The sequence below is a fragment of the Hemitrygon akajei genome, chromosome 4, assembly GCF_048418815.1.
Source record: "Hemitrygon akajei chromosome 4, sHemAka1.3, whole genome shotgun sequence".
Classification (NCBI taxonomy): Eukaryota; Metazoa; Chordata; class Chondrichthyes; order Myliobatiformes; family Dasyatidae; genus Hemitrygon; species Hemitrygon akajei.
The window spans coordinates 100,495,713-100,518,662 of NC_133127.1; the positions used below are offsets into that span (position 1 = coordinate 100,495,713).

The window sequence follows — 22,950 nt, forward strand, 5'->3', positions numbered from 1 at the left end:
TAAGCCATTGTATGATAAATTAATGTGATGAGCACCCAGAGTTTGCCAATACTTCAGAGCTTAACCACTCTAATACAAAGTTACTTATAAGAGATTCTGTAACTTCCAGAGTGTTCAGGGCAGGGCCTCTCCCCAATATTAGCCGCCCACTGCGGTGACACTTCACAAAGACCTCTTATGTATAAAAAAAATAATTAAAAGCATAACACACATGAGGCTCTTAAAGCAATTAAAATATTTTAACCACCCTTGTTAAATTAATTAAAAGCTTCAGTTGCATTTCCCCAGCAGTTAATTTCTTATTATTGTGTAAGTTCACTGTCCTTGTGTTGGGTAACCCAGAATGGCTTTCATGAGGTGAACTTGCAAAAGCTGGGGAAATCTAGACTAGTTCAGTTTTATTCCACGAAGATTTCAGCTGAATAGCATAGAATACCTACAGCTACTAATGTGTTGAGAGCAAATCTGCTCTTCAGCCCCCTTTTTTAGGGATTACCAAATTATAGGTTTAACCACTGATTAATCCACAGTGAAGATCTGCCCTATCAGATCTGATAAAATTGAAAATGATTCATGGGAAAATGCAGTGGATGTAGTGTGTATTAGTGCTCAGAAATGCTATGGAATTGGGAAAATTATACCAAAAGTTTCTAAATATTAAAAAAATCACTTAAGAGCAGTAAAAAATCTAAATCGAGTCAAAATTTAGAGTGACCACCCTTTGAATTTAAAGCTGCACCAATTCTCTTGGGCAGAGTTTTATTAGAAAATCAGCTGGTAGGTTGTTCCAAGCATCTTGCCACAGATTTTCTGCAGACTTGGGCTGTCTCAGTGCCTCTGTCTCTCCAGATAATCCAGGACAGCCTTGATCAAGGCTCTGTGGAGGACATACATTTGTTGCATAACTCCTTATTCCTTTTGCTGAAGACAGTTCTTTATGATCTTGGCTGTGTGCTTGGGGTCATTGTCCTGTTGCAGAATGAAGTTGGGATGTCAGATGCCTCCCTGATGGTATTGTGTGATGGATGAGAATCTACTGGTACTTCCAGCATTGGGGATTCCACTCATTCTGACCAATTCACCAACTCCATTTGCAGAAATACAGCTCCAAACCTGCAGGGAACCTCTGATGTGCTTCATTGTTGGTTGCAGATGCTCATCCACATAGTGCTTTCTAGCTCTGCTATGATAAGCTGCCTTCTGTTTAAGCCAAAAATTTCAAAATTCAACAATGGCACTTGCTGCCATTGTTCAGCACCCCAGTCCTTGTGGTTTTGTGCGTCGGTGAGTCTATGGCTTTGCTTCCACTTTGGAGGAATGGTGTTTTGGCAGCAACTCTTCTGTGAAGACCACTTCTGACTGTAGAAGGGTGTACTAGAGTTCCAGTGGTTTCCATGAGTTCAGAGCTGACAGAAGTGCTGGACGACTTCCGATTTAGAAAGGACATCAGTTTGATGTATCTCTCATCTGCTGCACTCAGTTTCTAAGGCCGACCACTGTATTTCTGATCCTCAACCTTGCCCATTTCCTTGTGCTTCCTCAAAAGAGCTTGGACAGCACATCTTGAAACTCCTATCTGTTGCAAAATTTCTGCTTGGGAGAGACCTTCCTGATGTAGGATGACTACCTTGCGTCTTGTTCCTCTGCTCACACTTGCCGTGATGTAAGAGTTGATGATTTGAAGGTTAAACCGTCACATCTGCCACACCAACACCTTTTAGTTTGTCCTTCAAGTTGATTCCTTCTCCACTTGTTTCTGTTTCAGTTACCGTAATTGGTTTAGTTCATTAATTTTGTCATTGATCATTAGCACCTGTTGTCTTTGTTCAATCATGCATTGTGCTTATGTACCCACAAAGTAATCAAGTTTTTATTTGAAAAGTGGTCTATTACTTTTGTAAACAAACATTTTTCTTTAACATTTAATTTTTTGGACATGAATGTTTGGAAATCTAAAATTCGCTCTTTTCTATTTTCACACTAATAGAAGACAAACATCTTAAACAGAATTTAGGAAAGAGGATGACCAAATGTTATGCTCTTCTCTAATTTGATGCCTCACCTCCCTCTCCTCGATTACAAACCAGTTGCCCTTTTATCTGCACATTGGCTGGATCTGAAACTTGGTTTGATAATGCATCTGGGGCAATAGGTGCTATTAAATTTATGATGTCACTGCTCCCTACTATTAGAGAGACTGCTGAAGGAAAAGGGGATTGTTGTGTATTTACTATTTCAGTAACTGAGTAACCTTGTGTATATATTGGCTGATTAAGCATTCCTGTTCATTTAATAATTTATTACAGGCTGCAGGTGAAATTCATTAATTGCATATGTCATCATGCTACATATCTTAAAGTAAACATGAAGTTAAACTCATGTGCCTTCCTTGGAATTAGTGTAATGTTTTCAAGTTACAAAACAAGGATGTACTGGAGATTCCTGGAAACAGCACAAAATCACCACATTAGCATTGTTTTATTTGAATTATAAATGTCAACCTGAACTGGCTGAGTTGAATACTTTGTTCCATGTTCCTATTTGCAGGCATTTCAATAAATGACCTAGTTGGGGGGGGGGGGGGGGGAAATTAAAATACTTCTCAGCATTGTCTTTGATTCGTGCATAGAATGTAAGCGGGTGTTGAACAGCTCGTACCATTACATCATCAAATACCTCCCTTTTTTCTTAAAATAAGCAAATACATAAATTCCTGCTCATCGAATATTTAAAAACAAATTGTTCTAATTTTTTTTGGAATACTTGAACCACAATGATCACTGACAAAAAGAAACTTTCCAGTGAAAGGAATTATAAAATTCCCTCCTCATCTGGTTATATCTAATGTTCAGAATGTCCCATAAGTTCTTCAGTGAAACATAAAATATTATTCACAAAAATATGACAGTTTGTTTGAAGAAAGTTTTATAAACCATCTTCCAATTAAAGTAGGTCAGATGCATGGAATGAGTTCCCATTTCTCTAAGTCTTATCCAGAATACAGCCAGAGAGGAAATGAGACACAAATGCTGCTTGTCTGACTCCGACCCCATTGGTGAACTGAGAAATCATGATGGTGAGCCCATACAGCTGGGCAACAGCACACACTGCCAATATCAACACAGATGGATTCCATTTCAATCCCTACAGGGTGTTCCATTCAAAACACTATCAGACTGTTTGCAAGGCAAAGACCTTATGGAACCCTGAACTCATAACTACTTGCACGTTACAGTGTGAAGGTATTGCAACAAATTACAACAGAAAAATCTTAGAAGTATTGTAAAAGGCAAGAATTTACTTTTGATATCAGATCTCCACACCCTGCTTCATTAAGTGCATGAACCACACCTATAATGGCTTGATTCAGGTTTATTTAATCAGTATAGATGCCACAAATAAACTAGCTGATTTCCCTTTTACTTTTACTTTCCCTTAAATTCCAGCTTGCTGATCAGAATGTACTGTATCACGTACAATGCTAAGTCCAGTGTTCCTTGCTTCAGCCTACGTGATTTGGGATATTTATCTGCATTTGAACAGCACGTGATAATGCCAGGTGTAGCAGTAAAGTGCCATGCCTTATCTGTGCTTGTGTTCTAAGACAGTGGCAGATCTGCAAGGCCCTATCCTCTAAATGCACTGAACTTGTAAATATTAAGGATATAATCAATGTGCTTAAGGACCATTCTATGAACTTGATGTGTGATTATAGGGCTGAGCCTATTGCCATGAATTCTTCCACACACACAATGCACTCCCAGGAGCATGACAAACAGATGAGCTTAATTTTGTGTTCAAATGTAGGGAGTTTCCAGATATCTTGCTCGCTATGGAATCTTTCTATTTTACCACATTTCACCCACAGCTTCTCCCTGTTTCCATGCTTGTACCTAACCTGAAAGCTTTGCCCTACAAATAATGATTTTGTTCAGATGGCTAATCTGCCTATTCATCAGCCACCTGAAATAAAGGTTTAAATCTCTTCAGGTGCTGAACTGAAGAAAGTATTGAAGATGCTGGGAGGAGTATCTGGATAAATTACTTCATAAACTTGGTTATAAGGAAGCAAAAGATGAGAGAAAGGCAGATATAATTATCTACAGGACAATAGGAACCCAAATATGGTAGATGGGAACAATGTATTCTGTCCTTGCATGGATAAAGACCATTAGAAGGTAACCTACAGCAGACAGTTCCAAGGGCTGGATAGCAGGGGGAGGGAGGGAAAGAAATAAATTGTGATAATTTCAGAAGTTAGCAATTACAGAACATAATGGGTAACATAATTTTGAAGTAAATCTGGAAGTCCCCCTCCCCCCCCCCACCTTATTCCGATTTCTGCCCTCTTCCTTTCTAGTCCTGATGAAGGACTGTTTATTTCCCTCCATGAAAGTCATGAAATTATGGTAGAAGATCCATTTTGAAAGTTGCTTGAGCTACTTGCAAAGTTATGTTAGGCAAAGAAGATGGAGGAAGTAAATGACGGGCTAGAAAAAGCAGAGTAAGGTAGAGGAGTAACATTTCTGGGATACTGGATCAGCCCTGAGTTGGGGAAGAAGAACTTCAACTGGGGTGTTGACAGGAAGATAAATGGTGTAAATATCAGGACTTTTTAATATTGTTAAATATAATTATCTAGCCCTATCCACTTGAATTTATTGAATGTGAGGGTTTGGTTCTAATTTAGTTTTTAGTAAAAGTGTTAGTATACTGTACTTCTATCGTTAGATGATGCAATTGGACTGGCAGTTAACAACAAATTCCTTGTTCAAGCTCTCAATCAATTTCAACTATCTTGCAATTGTTCAATATCCGTCAATAATAGCTTTCAAATAAATGAAAGAAGGGGCTCGAGAGAGAAAAAGATAGATGCCAAATAATTCCATTTCCTTACTCTTTCAGGGTTGGACAACCAGAAGTGTATTTTTTTTCCCTAGTCTGAAACAAGATAACCAGTTCCAGGTTGGTTCATGTCATTCCGAACTTTTATCTGGGCATTCCTTGGCAGGAATCACTCTTCTCCAAACATGATGTCTGCATCATCAGATATATCATCGTCTAACAATGTTCCTTTTGGTGGGGAACCTGGATCACATTTTCCCAGGAATGCTCTTCAGTAGGTACTTGGAACAATGGGATCTTTCTAGTACAGAGCTGTGCTGAGAGACCTACCTGATAAATCAATAGCTTACTTTCATCATCTGGGTTCCCACCCCGCACTGCACCAACCTCTTTTAATGCCTGATCTGCATGTCTTCTATCCGACACTGTTGCTGACCCAGCCTCTTCTCCAATCCCCATCATCTCCACACCATATTGTCCAAATACTTTTATTTTGGATTCAATGGAAAGAGGAGGGATAAAGCTCTCTTGGTTACAAATTGAAGTAATTAATTATGAACATCCTGATCTATGCCACTGGTTGACTAAGTCCAGGGACAGAGCACAAAAGTTCTGAGCTGCAGGTCTCATCTATTTTTTTTTAAAAAACCAATGAGACTGGCATATTTAGCTTTGCCCCAGGTTCAGTTTATTTTGGTTTATCAATTAATATTTGTCACAATGTTATTCCTGCAGGAACAGGGCAGACTGACTGCAGAGAGGACTGAGCATAATTTGGCCCAGAAGAGAGAAGGCAGGTAGCTGAAACAAATCAGTGAAGCATATTTCTCCTTTCCTATTTAAAGAACTGCAATCTGACCAGGCTGTGTCAGGACAGTTAGAAGAAAGTGGAAATGATGCTATTATCACTCAATTTAATGTTTACAGCTTCCATCTCCAATATTAACCACTATCTAATTTGAAGGATAACATGAAGATGCATGCAGTTAAATTTCAGACACTAATAAACTGAGGCTTGGTGATGAGATCTTGTGCCAAAAGCACCAAGGGGATGGGAAAGAAGAATTCTACAGCAAAGGATCAGATCAGTAACTTGTTGGGCCATTCTGGAGAAAATGTCTTAATGAACATACACAAAACAACACTCACTGCAGCACCAAACGAATAGGATGTCTCCTCATATTGTCAAGGAGTATTGAGGTACTTGGCACCTGGCATCACCCACACAAGGAATTTTACACTTCTTGCAACCCATCCTTTCCAAAAGTGCTTATTAACCCCATTAACCCACCTGCATGCTCATACAGAAGGGACAATCTGATGGCTTTCACTGAACAACATGCAGGCTATGGATGCCAGAGTTCAGAGGGACTAACAGAAAGTCATAACAATTTAGTAATTGGTATTCCAGTAAATCTATAGGTGTGCTGCAGTTCTTTGGTGGAATGTTATTGACTCAACATAACAATTTCAGAATCGCTCTATTACCACTCCTTGCTGTTACCCATAAACCAAGCCATCTCATCCTGAGCTGTTTGCAGTCTCCTTCACTGAAAATGAGTTCTCACCAGTCTAACTGCAGCACTGGAATAGGCTAAGCCACATGATGCACAGAAAGCAATACCGCACAAAGGTATGTCTCCATGCAATATGGCATGAGCATGATTAATATGACTTGAATATTTATTGTATTGGATTTTTCAGCAAGTTGAAACTGTGATATTTGAGTGTGATGTTGCACCTGCTACTATTGCAGTTTGATGAGCTGTTCATGGACAACTCAGGCAGAAAAGCACTCCTCAAGTTAGATTTTTCCCTCGTTTTTCATTGTCCTTTTCATTGTGCTCCCCAGCTGAATGAATAGCTAGTAACAAGAGGTCAGCTTTCAAGATGGCATGGATAGTCACCTTTTACAAAAGTGCAAATAACCACCCAAATAAAACTCCATTTACAAAAATAAAGTAAATGAACACAATTATTTTTCTAAAACTAGAGAGCATCTGCAGATGCTGGAAATCCAAGCAACGCTCTCAACGATGGAAGAATTTGCCAGGCCAGGCAGCATCTACGGGAAGGAAAAAATACATTTGACATTTTGGGCCAAGACCCTTCAGCAGACAGTACTCCATAGATGCTGCCTGACCTGCTGAGTTCCTCCAGCATTTTGTATGTGTTGCTTGAATCATTCTACTTGCATTTCTTTACACCTGCATAGATGTACCAAAAAATCATGAAACATACTCTTTTGGAACACACCTATATTCTCCTAAATGCCCCCCCCCCACCCCCAATGCAGGGGTCACCTCTGCAGTAAATCAGAAGCCAGAATATTTAACAGTTCAAAGTAAAATTTATTATCAGAATACATGCACGTCACCAGATACAACCCTGAGATTCTTTCTCTGTGGGCATACTTAGTGAATCTATTGAACAGTAACTGTAAATGGGATCAATAAACAAACTGCCAATGTAAATAGCAATAAATGGAGAGCATGAAATAACAAGATAAAGGGTCCTTAAAGTGACATAATTGGTTGTGAGAACATCAGAAACAGAATGTGTAGATATTTTGTTCAAGAGCCTGAAGGTTGAGAGCTGTTAACTGTTCTTGAACCAGGTGTTCTGAATCTTGAGGCATCTGTACCCTCCACCTGATGGCAGCAGTGCGACAAGAGCTTGGCCTGGGTGGTGAGGGTCTTTGTTGCTTTCCTGTAGATGTGCTCAATGGTTGGGAAGGGTTTACCTGTGATGTACTGGGCAAAGTCCACTACCTTTGGTCAGATTTTCCACTCAAAGGCATTGGTGTACCCATACCAGCCCCTAAAGCAGCCAGCTACCTATAATTTCCAACACATCTATAGTAGTCTGCCAAGGTTTTTGATGACGTGCGAAATCTCAGCAGACTCCTGAGCAAATAGAGGTGCTGTCGCGCTTTCTTCGCAATTTTATTTGTATGATGGGTCCAGGACAGGTCCTCTGAGATGGTGACACCCAGGAATTTAAAGTTACTGACCCTCTCTTCCTCTGATCCATGCTTACTGGCTCATGGACCTCTGGTTTCCTTCTCCTGAAACCTACTATCAGTAACTTGGTCTTAATAACATTGTGTGAGGTTGTTGTTATTACACCACTCAGCCAAGTTTACAATTTCCCTCTGTATGCTGATTCATCCCACCACCTTTGATACAACCCACAACAGTGGTGTCATCAGCAAACTTGTACTTAGCCACACAGTCATAGGGGTAAAGCGAGTAGAACAGGGGGCTCAGCACACATCCCTGGGGTGCTCCTGTGCCGATGGAGATTGTGGAAGAGATGTTTTTGCCAATCTGAACTGACAGGTCTGCAAGTGAGGAAATCCAGGATCCAATTGCACAAGGAGGTATTGAGGCCCAGGCCTTGGAGTTTACTGATTAGATTTGAGGGAATGATGATATTAATAAAGAACATCCTGATGTATGCATCTTTGCTGTCCAGATGTTCCAGGGCTGTGTGAAGAGACAATGAGATGGCACCTGCTGTGGACCTGTTGCCTCCATAGGTAAAATGGTGCAGGTCGAAGCTGCCACTCAGACAGGAGCTGATGTTTTTCAACACTAGCCTCTCAAAACACTATCACTATGTATGCATGTGGCACTAGGTATTAGACATTGAGGCAGGTTACCACATTCTTCTTGGGCATCAGTATGATTGACAACTGCTTGAAGCAGGTGGGGACCACACACTTCCAATTATCCTCATTGCAAACAGATCATCTGACACCACCATAAAAGTTGGTATTCTTGGCCTGTGTAGCTGCCCTATGAGAAAGAACCTCTATACCTGACCTGTTTGCTCAAGTTTTCATTTTGGTTCAAATGGCCTCACCAGATTTCTTTCTGTAACCCTTTCATAATTATACTTGTGCTTTCACATCTTAATATTTTTCCATGACTTTCTCAGTTACCTCCACAATTGGAACCACTTCGGCATGCAAGCTCTTTATTCAAGCAATGCTGAAGGTTTTGGCATTTCCCCATACCATTTGCTCTGTCGATGACAGCCTTGTGCTGCCTGAGTCCTGCTCTCTGAAAAGACCTTGAGCCTGCCTGTCTTTCCACGTTACTCTTCCGTTATGAGCCCAAATGTGAATTTAGCACTTGACAAAATGCTCAATGTCCTCTGCTAATATCTTGATTCATTGCCTGTTAAGTGACCTTAAATATATTACTGCATTGAAGGTGCCAAGTAAATTAAAGTTTTTTTGCACTGCAAGTACTGCTGTGAATGAACTAAATGGTATGAACCACCACCAGCAGTTATTACTCAACCATCAGGCTCTTGAACAAGGGGGGATAATTCCACTCCACTTCACCCATCCCAACTGTGCCCACAATCTATTCTTCAAGGACTTATGTTGTTGATATTTATTGATTATTATTGTTTTTTTCTTTTTGTATTTGCAAACTTTTTCGTCCATCTTGTGTGGTTTATCATTGATTCAACTGTATTCTTTGTATTTACTGTGAATGCAGACATGGAAATGGATCTGAGGGTAGTGTATGGTAACACATATGTACTTTGACAATATGTTTACTTTGGATTTGAAATGCTGACTACTATAACTTTAGGTCTAGAAGCCATGTACATGAATTCCACCAGGAATTCAAGAACAGGTACCTACCAAACTTGCAAAAATATCTGCCCATTAAATTAACAAACACTGGAAATTTAGATATATATATATATATTTATAATGCTGGCAATTTAGACCCCATTTCCTAAATTCAAAGAAATGAACATGTGTAGTATTTAGTGACAAGACGGTATTAATATACATGGACAGCAATTTTCCTTTTGGATTGTGATATTACTGTTAATTTTCCTAACTTTTTTTACACTCACCTATACTTAGACTCCAACACATTGGCACAAAAATCAGCCAGAACAATTCTAAAGCCAAATGCTTTGCAACCTAAACGTCTTTCTGAATTATGATGGAAATTTAATTAATGGGAATGACAAAAGCTGTACACAAAGACAGCCAAGTTTATTTTCAAAAGCAGAAGTTGAATTTCCAGTCATTGAGAAGGAAGTATTAAGAATATTAAAATATAATTAGGTTAAAAATAGGCTGGGAGCTTGGAAATGAACTGTACAGCCCATAAGAATGATGTATCAGGCACATTCTAAAGGGCCTTTAGGAAAGCCATTAGAAAATTTATTTTGTGTGACAATTTGTTTCAACCTTCAGAATGTTACTCAAAATTAGGCTCCCACCATAATCCCTCATTGATGCAACCCTCTAAGAATTTGCCAGCATTTTTCAAAATGTTGGGGCCATTTTGTCTCTGGAAGAATTTGCCACAATTTAAATTTAAATATTGTTCTAAATGAACCTTTGGCTAAAAAGGAATGAGAATTGCAAAATAACTATTTTTGGGATGTTTACTTGAAATGTCTGTCCTGATTGGTTGAAGCAAGAAAGGCTTCTTGAAAGCATCCTAGTGAATATCACTTATAATATTGAAATGCCCCTCTGTGTTAATTTTCTGACAGACAGGAATCTGCTCTGCCAAGAATATTCAATCACAGGTCAGCAGATTAACTAAATGATCCAAAATTTGAGGCACGGTCACACACTTCCTCCTTTATTGGATAACAAAAAAAAAGGAAGCTGTTAATAAGCAATTCATATAATTTCATTGAATTTCTATTAAAACAAGCTTTCTAAAGATTGGGAAAATGTTTTTGTGACTACTACAACCAGTTGATGAAAATGAAAGAGTGGGAGTTGATTGGAAAGGGGAGAGAGCAAGTGTCAGAAAGTGCCGTCACTGGTACATTGTACTACACTGAGCACAAGAAGCATTGTGAGTCAGATGCTGAACCAACCAGTCAGATCAAGTTCAAATTTACTGTCATTTAAGCATACATATGTATGCAGCTAAACAATTATTCCTCTGGAGCCAAGGTGCAAAACACAATACATATTGTCAATCACCCACAGCACATGAACTGGATTATTAGTGTTTTGCATACCACAGTCAGATGAATTGGCCTCAAAATTTGATTATAAAACAAGTTTTGCAGCCCTACTTTATTAAAAAGTGACATTTCCCACAATCAAATAAGATAATGATCACCTCCGGATTGTTTTGAAGCACTCTAGATATTTGAGTGTCTACCTGGAGTGACGATACCTGTGTGAGCAACAAGCTTCCTGCACCAGATTCCATGTAATAATGAGATTATTTCATCTGCAGAGCCGTTTTTCAGCATTAACAGCTGAAGTTCACTGACATTGTCTAAAGCCTCACGTACCAACCTGGATATTACAATAATATTTGCTCTGCAGCTGCTTATTTTAAAGGTCTCTCGCAGTCTTATCTGCAACTCTTGCAGTCTGCTGCGTGGTCACTGAAGGGAACCTGCTCAAACCCGCAACAAATCACCAGCGAAGCTTCTACTGACTTTTTAGCTCTTGGAAAGTACGTAAAATGAGCATGTGCATGGCACTCCTGCTAGTTTTGACTGAAGACATGAAATTAGAGCATTACTATTGAAGGAGCCACAGGCATGGAATTGGAACCCAAGGGAAAAGCACAGAAATGCTCACTATCAAAGACTGCAGACTTCTCCATGGATCAGTGCCATCATGGGCTGATTACAATCAAAAAGTGTAATTGCAATGATTTGCAATCTTTTGTAACATGATCTCCAGGTCCATAACCTGTGAAATAAGTTCTCTCATAATCAAGATCAAGGTTACTCAATTTCCACACCTTGGAATCATTGCAGGCTAAGGCAAAGAACAATGTTTTAAGTTTGGGAGTAAGTTTATTGCTAGGCCATTTTCTTTTCCTGTGCAATCCTGGGAACATCTCAACATACTGATCAATTTCCTAACTCTTCCTGTTCAGCAGGATTCATCAGGAGTACATGATCCGGGATCAATTATCACATTTGGCAAGGGCGGTTAACTGGATTGACCATCCACTACAGCAGCTGCTTGTATGGACAATTAATTCCGCTGGCACCATAATGGATGGTTATTCCTCGACCATTGTGATCGTCCATATGCCAAAAGTAAAGAATACCATTACAGTGTATTCAATGGAAATCCAAGGGCAAAATACTGCAGAAGCCAGAGAGCTGAAATATATCAATGTTGGAGTAAACGGTCACAATGGAGGGGAAAAAACTGAGTTTATAATAATGAGCTGCAAAAGTACAAGATAAAAATGATAATCTAGTGGTGGTTTTCCTAGCAAAGATGAGCAAGGAATAACTACAACACTTAGAAGTCAGTTTATCAGGTGATTATACACAGATATAAGATCTACAATAGGTAGTTGTATTTGTCCCTAATTGTAGTTGTCTCAATAAAGTCCTATGACATTGAAGAATTCTAACCAGGAGCCCTAATTTTAAGCATCTGATTTACTCATCAGTACCATATTTTGCAGGTGGATAGGGCTGTGAGGTGCAAAACGATTCTTAAACTGCCATATATTAATTAGGGGTTAAATATGGGTTCCTGGATTTTGTAAAATATTGGCTTGACAGATTTGGTTATAGTCTAAAGCATATACAATTGTGCCTGAAGAAAAAGTCTGATGCATATGCAGTAAGAAGGAGTGGGAAAAGAGTCTTGGCCTGAAACATCGACTGTACTCTTTTCCATAGATGCTGCCTGACTGCTGAGTTCCTCCAGCATTTTGTGTGTGTTGCATGCATTTCCAGAATCTGCAGATTTTCTCATGTTCATGCATACCTAGTTCTCCCTTTAAATAACACTTCTCCACTGTAGCTGTAGTCACATGGAGGAAGAACCAAAATGTCCCTCAGGGTAAAGATAACATTTGAGAGGAGGGCAGTTCCTACTAGCCAGCTGCCACAGTTCTCATTATCCACACTTTCTGAAAGTCTTTCCATCAGCATAGAGAGCAGCCGGAAAATATTTTAATCGAGAACATTAGATTGCTGACAGATGAAACCATTGCAAAATTCTTGTGGTAAATGTACTACTCAATAAATAATCCAAAGCCAACTGTTTTCAATTTATTAAGTTAGTAATGTGGGATTTACTGCCGTATCAATTGCATGAATGCTGAAAAATAACTCTGGAAAAGTGGCATCGTTAACATGAAGAAAATAAAGTTTTTATCTTGAGCACGATGAGAGAATCTCTGCTTTGCTTTGCTTCTAACAGTTGCTTAGCAACTGAAAAAAGCAATTAAAATATTATTGTCTTAGCATTCACTTTACAAATGCAATGCAGAAATGCTCACCCCCACACTCGTGGATGATCTTGTACTTATAACAACATCGAGGGAAGCTATCATAAACACAAGAGTTTCTGCAGGTGCTGGAAATCCAGAGTAACACACACAAATGCTGGAGGAACTCAGCATCTGTCAAAAAACAGTGGACATATCAGACTGAGATCCTTCATCAGGACTGGAAATGAAGGTGGAAGAAGTCAGAATAAGGTGGTGGGGGGAGGGGAAGGAATACCACCTAGAAGGTGTTAACTGAAGCCAGGTTTATGGGGGGGGGGGGGGGTAGATAAAGTAAGATGCTGGGAGGTGAAGGGTGGTAAAGGGCCAGAGATGAAGGAATCTGATATGAGAGGAGAGCAGACCATGGGAAAAAGAGGAGGAGAAGGGTCACCAGGGTGAGATGATAGGTGGGAGAAAAGAGAAGAGGTAAGAGGGGGGCAGAATGGGGAATTGAAGAAGAGGGAAGGAGGGGAAAATTATTACAATGTTTATACCATCAGGCTGGAGGCTACCAAAATGGAATACAGTACAAGGTGTTGTTCCTCCAACCTAAGAGTGGCCCCCCCGTGACAGTAGAGAAGACCACGTACCAACATTTTGGAATGGGAAATGGGGATTGGAATTAAAATGTTTGGCCATTTGCTTTCTGAGGATGGAACAAAGGTAGAAAGAAGACATTTTTCTGTCAGGTCCATGTTGGTTTCCAAGAGAGCGATCCCTTTAAATCTATGTTGCCCTCCTCTCCCGTACCTTGCTCTCTCTCACATATGAATTGCACTTCAAACCTGTTTGATTCTGTTTGCCTTGGGGTAATTTACAGTCATCAATTAGCTTACCAGTTTATCTTTGAAACATAGGAGGAAATGGGGCACTCGGGAAATGCACACAATCAGAGAACAGGAAACCTCTCACGACAGCATCCCAAGATCATGATGAAATCCAGATCTCTGGGAATGTGAGGCAGCACCATTAACTGATGTATTGCTGTACTGAATTTTGTCATTGAATTGAAACTCCATATCTCACTGCGTTTGGATATGGCCCAAGTGCAGAGCGAGAGATGCTGAAGCGGGTCGATAATTCACAGAACTTAATGCAAACAGAGTTAGAAGGAAAAGAAAACAAACGGTAGGCCAAACAGGGCCGTTAACTAACACTCTTAAATGGAAAACGAAGCCAACACTGCGACTGAAAGAAATAACTAAATGTAAGATGAATAACGCTAGTCTTCAGAGCCAGTTGACTCGACGGTCCAATTTCTTAGGCAAGGCTGAATGCAAACAGGCAGCGAAGCATTGCTGTGCTGGGTTCAAGTCTCGACAAACACTATGACGAAAAGAATGGAGTTAGGTACTACCACAGGGAAATAATAATTAGCTGTCACTTGCATATTCACAAATGCAATTGTCATATCTGCTGAGCTGCCGAATCCATGGTTGTGACTGGGATCCCTCCCTAGGCACAGCAGACCTGTGTCAGCTGGAAGTCCCAGACGAGCAGTCCAAGATGTCCTTTGCCATGATCCATGTATGTTCTTCTGGACCATACCCTTCCCAGTCTGCGAGATGCCATGAAGTGTCCCACCGTATAGACCAGGGAACCATCCACCAGGTGGGGAAGAGTGGGAAGTGGACTGACAGGGAGCCAGGGTAAAGGTAGTAACTGTCTTGAGCTAGGAAACATGGAATACTGGATAGATCTTCAGTGCTGCTGGTAGACGCAACCTATATGACAAACAAGGTGAAATCCGCAGATGCTGGGAGTCTGAGCAATACATACAAAATGCTGGAGGAACTCAGCAGGCCAGGTAGCATCTATGGAAAAAAAGTACAGACGTTTCAGCCCTCCAGTATTTTGTGTATGTTGCTGCAACCTATACAACACCTTGTTGACAGCCTTTCCCACTACAAACAGTCCCATGTAGTGCGGTGCCGATTTGCTGTTCTCAATTTTCAGAGGAAGATCCCTTGATGCCAACCAGACTTCCTCTCCTGGCTCCTTACCTGCCGGGGAGCTGGTCAGCTTACCACTGGGAATGTTGTTTCTGGGCGTGCAGTAGCGAAGCCCTGGCTCATCTCCAGGTGTGCTTGAAACAGCAGGAACTGTTCAGTAGCAGGAACTCCTATGTCAGCCTCCTGATCAGAAAGGAGCAGGGCTGGAATCCCTTCTGGCATTCAAAGGGAGACATACTGGTGGAGGATGACTGGAGGTTATTGTGGGCGATCTCTGTCCAAGCCAATTGGGAGCTCCAGGATGTGGGGTTGGAAGAGGCAAGGTAGCACAGGTTTGTCTCCAACTGCTGGTTCACTCTCTGTCAGGCCATTGGGTTGGGCATGGAAACCAGACAAGAGGCTGGCTCCTACAAGAGAACAGAAAGCCTTCCAAAAGCGGGAAGTGAACTGTGGTCCATGATCAAACAGTATGTCTTAAGAAAGGTCGTGAAGCCTGAACACATGTTGAACCATGAGTGTGGCAGATGGGAATTTGGGAGGGCAATGAAGTGGGCAGCCCTGGAAAATTAATTCACAATGACCAGAATGGTGGTGTTTCCATTAGATGAGGACAGAGATGAAATCTGAGTGGTGGGACCAGGGGTGGTGGGGCACAGGTAGTGGACATAAGAGACTTGCAGGACGCCGGCATGATGTCTAGTCCAGAGTGCAGGTGGGACATCCTGGGATATAGATGGCCCCCAAAATTGTCTCTTTATAAACTCCTGGGTCTGTTGAATTCCCGGACGTCCAGCCAGAGGGGAGGAGTGACCCCATTTCAACACTTTGGAACACACCACAGCAAAGACAAACAGCCATTTGGGCAGTGTCCCACCTGGACCTGGGGTCCGACTGTTTGGTGGCCCTCACCTCTGCCTCTATTCCCCAGATCACCGGAGCGAGGAAGAATATGGGCTCTGGATCGGCATTGTCCTCAGATCCCTCGAACTGCCAGGAGAGAGCCTCAGACTTTGTATTCTTGCTGCCGGGATGATAAGTGAGGATGAAATTGAACCGTGTGAAGAAGAGCCTGCCGAGCTTGATGAGAGTTGAGTCTCTTAGCATCCTGACTATAGGAGAGGTTCTTGTGATCCGTCCAGACCAGGAATGGATGCTCTGCCCCCTCCAGCCAGAGTCGCCATTCCTCCAGGGCCTCTTTGACAGCCAGAAGTTCCCAGTTCCTAACACTGTAATTCCTCTCAGCTGGAGTCAAGCACCGGGAAAGAAAGGCACAAGGATGTAGCCGGCTATCCGCAGAGGAGCACTGAGAGAGGACAGCTCCAATGCCTACATCGGATGCATCCACCTCGACAATGAATGGCTGAGATGGGTCTGGGTGTTGCAGTAGCGGGGCGGTGGTGGAACGTTGCTTTAGCTCGGAAAATGCTTAGCTGGCACTGTACGTCCGATGGAATGCTGCCGAAGTTTTCTTGGTGAATGCATTAATTGGAGCCGCAATAGAGCCGAAATTCCGAATGAAGTGGCGATAAGCTTGCAAACCCCATGAAACGCCGTGCCTGTTTGACTGTAGACAGTTTGGGCCACTCTGCAACTGCCTGACCTTTACTAGGGTCCATGGGGTAAGTAAATATTCCAAAAATAACACCTGGTCTTTATGGAACTCACATTTTCCAGGTTGGCAAAGAGGTTATTTTCAAGAAACGTCTGAGAACTTTCCAGACGTGCTGGATATGTTCCTGATGAGAGTAGAGCAATCCCATCAAGTTAAATTTCCTCTTGATACTTCCGTCTAAAGTAGAGGTTCTCGTACATCCTCCCTGTGACTACATTTATTTCCTCTGGGTGCTCCAGTTTCCACACACGTTCTAAAGACGTTAGGGTTAGTAAGTATTGGGCATGCTATGTTGGTACAAGAAGCATGGTGAAACTTGTGGGATACCCTCAGTACAACCCTTGGACTACGTTGATTGTTGACACAGATCAATGCATTTCACTGTATTTTTCAATGTTTGGATGTACATGTGACAAATAAACAAGAGAAAACATGAAGATGTTGGAAATCCAACCAACACACACCAAATGCTAGAGGAACTCAGCAGGCCAGGCAGCAACTATGGAAAAGACTAAATAGTTGATGTTTTGGGCCAAGACCCTTCATCAGAACTGGAGAAAAAATGAGTAAAGAGTTAGAAGGTGGGAGTAGGGGAGGAAGAAATACAAGATAGTAGGGGAAACTGGAGGGGGAGGGGTGAAGTAAAGAACTGGGAAGTTGTTTGGTGAAAGAGATACAGGGCTGGAGAAGGAGAAATCTGATAGGAGAGGACAGAAGGCCATGGAAGAAAGGGAAGGGGGAGAGGCACCAGAGGGATGTGTTGGGCAGTTAAGGTGAGGGAGGGAAATGGGAATGGTTAAAGGGGGTCATTACTGGAAATTCAAGAAGTCGATGTTCATGCTATCGGGTTGGAAGCTACCCAGACGGAATACAAGGTGTTGCTCTTTGAGTGTGGCCTCATCGCGACAGGAGGAGGCCATTGACTGACATGTCAGAATGGGAATGAAAAGTGGAATTAAAATGGGTGGCCATGGGGAGATCTCGCTTCTTCTGGATGATGGAGTGTAGGTGCTTGGCGAAGTGGTCTCCTAATCTACATTGGGTCTCACCAACACACAGGAAGCCACAATAAAATTCAATGAAGTTCATTTTTAGATCTTTATCTTTACTTCGGTAGTCATTGAGGCTCAAGCCAGATGCTTTAATAACTGACTGGTTGAAGGTAAGTAGCTGTTCTTGTACCTGGTGGTGAGGGACTTGAAGTTTCTATACCTCCTGCCTGACTGTAGCTGCGAGAAAATGGGATGGCCAGGATGGTGGGGATTTTGATGACCAATGTTGCCTTCCTGAGACAATGCTTCGTGAGCATTATTTCAGTGATGGGCAAGGTACGTACCCATGAGATATTGCGCAGAGTCCACTACACTTTGAGCTTCTTATACTCCTGAACATGCCAACTACTGCACCAGATCACCAGATACTTTCAACACAAGTGCACAAGATTCTGCAGATGCTGGAAACGTTGAGCAACACACACAACATGTCCCCTCCTCCTTCCCTTTCTTCCATGGTCCACTGTCCTCTTTTAGCATATTCTTACTTTTTTAGCCTTTTACCTTTTCCACCTAACCCCTCCCAGCTTCTCACTTCATTCCCTTCCCCACCACCCACTTTCCCCCTCATCTATCACTTACCAGCTTCCCTCCCCACCTTCTTATCCTGGCTTCTACCCCCTTCCTTTCTGATCCTGATGAAGGACCTTGGCCTGAAATATCGACTGTTTACTCCCCACCACAGATGCTGCCTGACTTGCTGAGTTCTTCCAGCATTTTGTGTGTGTTGCTCAGGAGACTCAACAGCACATCTGTGGAAGTTTGCTAGAGTGTTCAATGACATGCTGAATCTCCTTAAGACGCTAAGAAAAAAAGATTTTGTGTGTCTTCTTCGTGATTGGATTTATGGTCTAGGCTCAGGGCAATTAACACCGATGAAATTAGAGCCGCTCACCTTCACCACCACCGATCCTACAATGTAGACTGGCATATGTTTGCTCTCCTTCCCCTTACTGATCAGTTTTATTGATGTTCTGGCACCACTCAACCGGTTCTCCTGTCTTGCTCCTTCATGCTGACTCATGTCCACCTGTGATATTGTCCAACAGTGTTGTGAGTAAATGTGTTGTGTTTAGCCATGCAGTTATGTGCAAGTAGGGAGTAGAGAAGGGGGCTAAATATGTAGCTTTGAGGTGCACCTGAGCTGATGGTCAGTGAGGAGGTGAAGTTATTACCAATCCTCATTGACTCTAGCAGAAGTGAGAGGTTCAGTATTCCCACCTCTGAGTCTTTAATGCTCGGCCTCTTATGCCATCTGGACCAGATGCTTTTCTTGGGTTCACTCTCTTGAAGGACGCCCAGACACTGGACTCGGAGACTGAAATCACAAGGTCAACCAGCGATGTAGGGTTTTCTTATCTCTGCATCTCTGTTATCTGCTTACATGCCTTTCAAAATCTTTGATTGTTTGGCTAATCACAAACTAAGAGCTAAGTTACAGCACCTAAATAAACTAACAATAAATCTTTGTGATGTTCGAACATCCAGCTGAAACCCACACTATCATTGAAGTATTATGCAAACTACATTGTGACAGCACTGCAGGTCAAAGTACAGAAAATTAACTGCTACTCCGTTGTGTCACCCATTGAAATACAGAAGCAAATGAGTATGAGTTTTGTCCCAGACAATTACATAAAAAATATCATTAAGACCATAATTACACTTGAACAGGCCACATTCTTCACATGCCTCACCCAGACACCTGATACAGGCAATCATTTCTGCCCTCATGTTCAACAGGCAAAACGAGGACAACACACAATCATCCAAATATACTCTAAGCTTTCTTGAAGTGTAATCTTACAACTGACTCCTGGAACCTCTACCCATGACCACTAAAGGTGAAGGAAAAGCAACTAGGATGGTACTGAGAACCTTGAGTCTATATATCAGAAACATACTGAAGCATTGGCAGAAATGGCGGATGGACACAATCATCTTGTGCCCTATCAATGAAAGTTCTAATACTGAGCCTCAGTTGTCTAAGAACCCACAAAGCTGCAGTAGAAGCATCATCCACAATCCCAAGGGGCTACACCATTCTTGCTACACCATCATTTACTTACCCTTCATCTGCAAGAAGCTAAAGGATAACTTGTATTACTCACTTCCAGCAGTGACAGATGCAAGAGAAGCATATGTACTAAATGTGTAAATGTATCTTAATGAACAAATAATAATTTTTTATTTTATGGTTAAGACTTAAATTTTGCATGAAATTTTGGAGCATGTCAAGAAAAATCTGCATAAACCATCGTTACATGGTACAATTCGGCTGCTGGAAGTGGCTTAAACTAATATGGCAGGAGGATGGGAACCAGTGTGATAGAACTGAGGGTGAGCCAGCAGGTTTACAAGTAGATGATGGATGTAACATGAATGAAAGGAAGGACAAGCCAACGATTGGCTACAAATGCAGACAGGGCTAAGAGTTCAATTGTAACAGAGAGGTAAAATTCAAAGTGGTGAAGAATTCAGGACTGAAGGTGCTGTATTTAAATGCGCGTAGCATTTGGAGGAACTCCTGGCGCAGTTAAAGATTGGTCAGTATGACATTGTGGGCATCACTGAGTTGTGGCTGAAAGAAGGGCATAGTTGGGAATTTCACATCAAAGGATATAATTTGAATCGAAAGGACAGGCAGGAAAGCATAGGCAGTGGTGTGGCTCTGTTGGTAAGAGATGGAATTACATCTTTAGAAAGAGGTGACATAGGGTCAGAGAATGTTGAATCTTTGAGGGTGGAGTTAAGAAACTGCAAGGGTAAAAAAAACATTATGGGAATCATATATAGACCTCCAAATAGTAGTCAAGATATGGAGCTGAGACTGCAAAGACAGCTGGAAAAGGCATGTAATAAGGGTAATGATACAATTGTAATGGGGGACTTCAATATGCAAGAGGATTAGGAAAATCAGGTTAGTGTCAGATTGCAAGAGAGGGAATTTGTTGAGTGCCTACGAGATGGCTTTTTCTTAAGCCTGCTCAAGGAAAGGCTATCTTAGATTAGGTGTTGTGTAATAAAGCAGATCTTATTAGGGAGCTTAATGTAAAGGAGGCAATGTTCATAATATGATTGAATTTATACTGCAGTTTGAGAGGTAGAAGCACAAGTCACATGTATCAGTATCGCAATGGAATAAAGGGAATTACAGAGGCATGAGAGAGGGGCTTGCCCAGGTAGATGGGTGGAGGATACTGGTGGGGATGCTGGCAGATCAGAGATGGCTGAAGTTTCTGGGAATAGTTCACAAGGCACAGGATGGATATGTCCCACAGAAGAAGTTCTCAAGTAGCAGGGATAGGCAACCGAGGCTGACAAAGGAAGGTAAGGACTGCATAAAAGCCAAGGAAGGGGCATATATAGTAGTGAAAGTGAGTGAGAAGTTTTTCTGATTGAGAAGCTTTTAAAATCCAACAAAAGGCAACTAAAAAAAGCTATAAGAAGGGAAAAGATGAAATATAAGGCCAAACTAGCCAATAATATAAAACAGGATACTATAAGTTTTTTCAGTTATATAAAGAGTAAAAGGGAAGTGATAATTGATATTGGACAACTGGAAAATGATGCTGTGAAGGTAGTTATGGGGGACAAAGAAATGGCAGAAGAACTTAATGGGTACTTTGCCAATATGGAAGACACTAACAGTGTGCCAGAGGTCCGTGAGTGTGAGGGAGAAGGAGTGAGTGCTATTGCTATTACAAAGGAAAAAGTGCTAGGTAGACACAAAGGTCTTAAGGTGGAGAAGTCACCTGACCAGATGGACTACATCCCAGAGTCCTGAGAGAGGTTGCTGAAGAGATAACGGATGCATTGGTCAGGATCTTTCAAGAATCACTTGATTCTGGCAAGGTCCTGGAGGACAGGAAGATTGCAAATGTCACTCCCCTCTGACAGGGAGGAAGGCAAAAGAAAATAAATTATAGATCCGTTAGCCTAACCTCAGTGGATGGGAAGGCATTGGAGTCTATTATTAAAGATGTGGTTTCGGGGTGCTTGGAGACTAATGATAAAAATAAGTCAAAGTCAGCATGGTTTCTGAAAAGGGAAATCTTGCCTGACAAATCTGTTAGAGTTCTTCGAGGAAGTAACAAGCAGGGTGGACAAAGGAGAGGCAGTGGATGTCATTTACTTGTGTAACACCCTGGTAAAGGTTTCACTGCTGCCATTGTAGGGTATTTCATGTAACGGTCTTTCTGTAGAAGCACTGTTTGGATTATTAGAGATAATAGGTACTTAGGACTGTGAGCCATCCAGTCAGGGGGAGCAGAGCTTTTTGTGCCTGACACCGGTGTGAGCCTTGGTCTTTGTTCAGTGGGAGATGAAGAGAAAAGATGCTGGAGAGAACTGATTGTAGAATTTGATCCAGTTGGGACCATGATTCGATGGAGCAAGGTGCGGGAGGCTACTGAGGATCAGTGAATATGACTTTTGGAAGAGTTGAGCTCCAACCTGTGTGTATTTGGCTGTTTAATTATAATGGGCACCTTTTGGTTTTTTTTCCTTTCTTTTCTCTACTAACTCTTTAGTTAAGTCAATATTCATAAATATACTTCCTTTAATTATATGCAGTGTGCAGTTTGTCATTTCCTGGCAACAAGTTGTAACAGGGCAGCAAATCAAACAGCATTCACACAAACCGCGACTTGGGTTGGAGAGACAACCCAATCTCATGGATTTGGCGGGTCTGGAGTGTATATTCCCTAGATGTATGCGGCCAGAGAACGGTGGGTTTCTCAGTGCTGAGTTGGGAGACTACCAGTGAGGGCTAACGAGACATTTCCTGAAACGCCCAGGAAGAAGGGGGTTCAGTTGGATTTTCAGAAGGCACTTGATAAGTTGCCACACATGAGGCTGCTTAACAAGATAAAATCCTATGGTATTACAGGGAAGATACTGGCATGGATAGAGGAATGGCTGACAGGCAGGAGACAGTGAGAGGGAATAAAGGGGGCCTTTTCTGGTTGGCTGCCAGTGACAAGTAGTGTTTCTCAGGGGTCAGTTTGGGACTGCTACTTTTCACATTGTTTGCCAATGATTTGGATAATGGAATTGATGGCTTTGTGGCAAAGTTTGCAGATGATATGAAGATAGGTGGAAGGGTAGGTAGTTCTGAGGAAGCAATGCGACAAATTGAAAGGATGGGCAAAGGAAGGACATAGACAAATTGGAAGAATGGGCAAAAAAAGCGGCAGATGGAATACAGTGTTGGGAAATGTATG

General features: G+C 41.7%; 1 protein-coding gene across 6 annotated transcripts in view; it reads right to left on the reverse strand.

The window, feature by feature from the left end:
• Window positions 1-22,950, reverse strand: part of afap1 (actin filament associated protein 1) — a 283,153-nt gene that overhangs the window by 94,015 nt on the left and 166,188 nt on the right. The gene's annotated exons all lie outside the window — the stretch shown is intronic.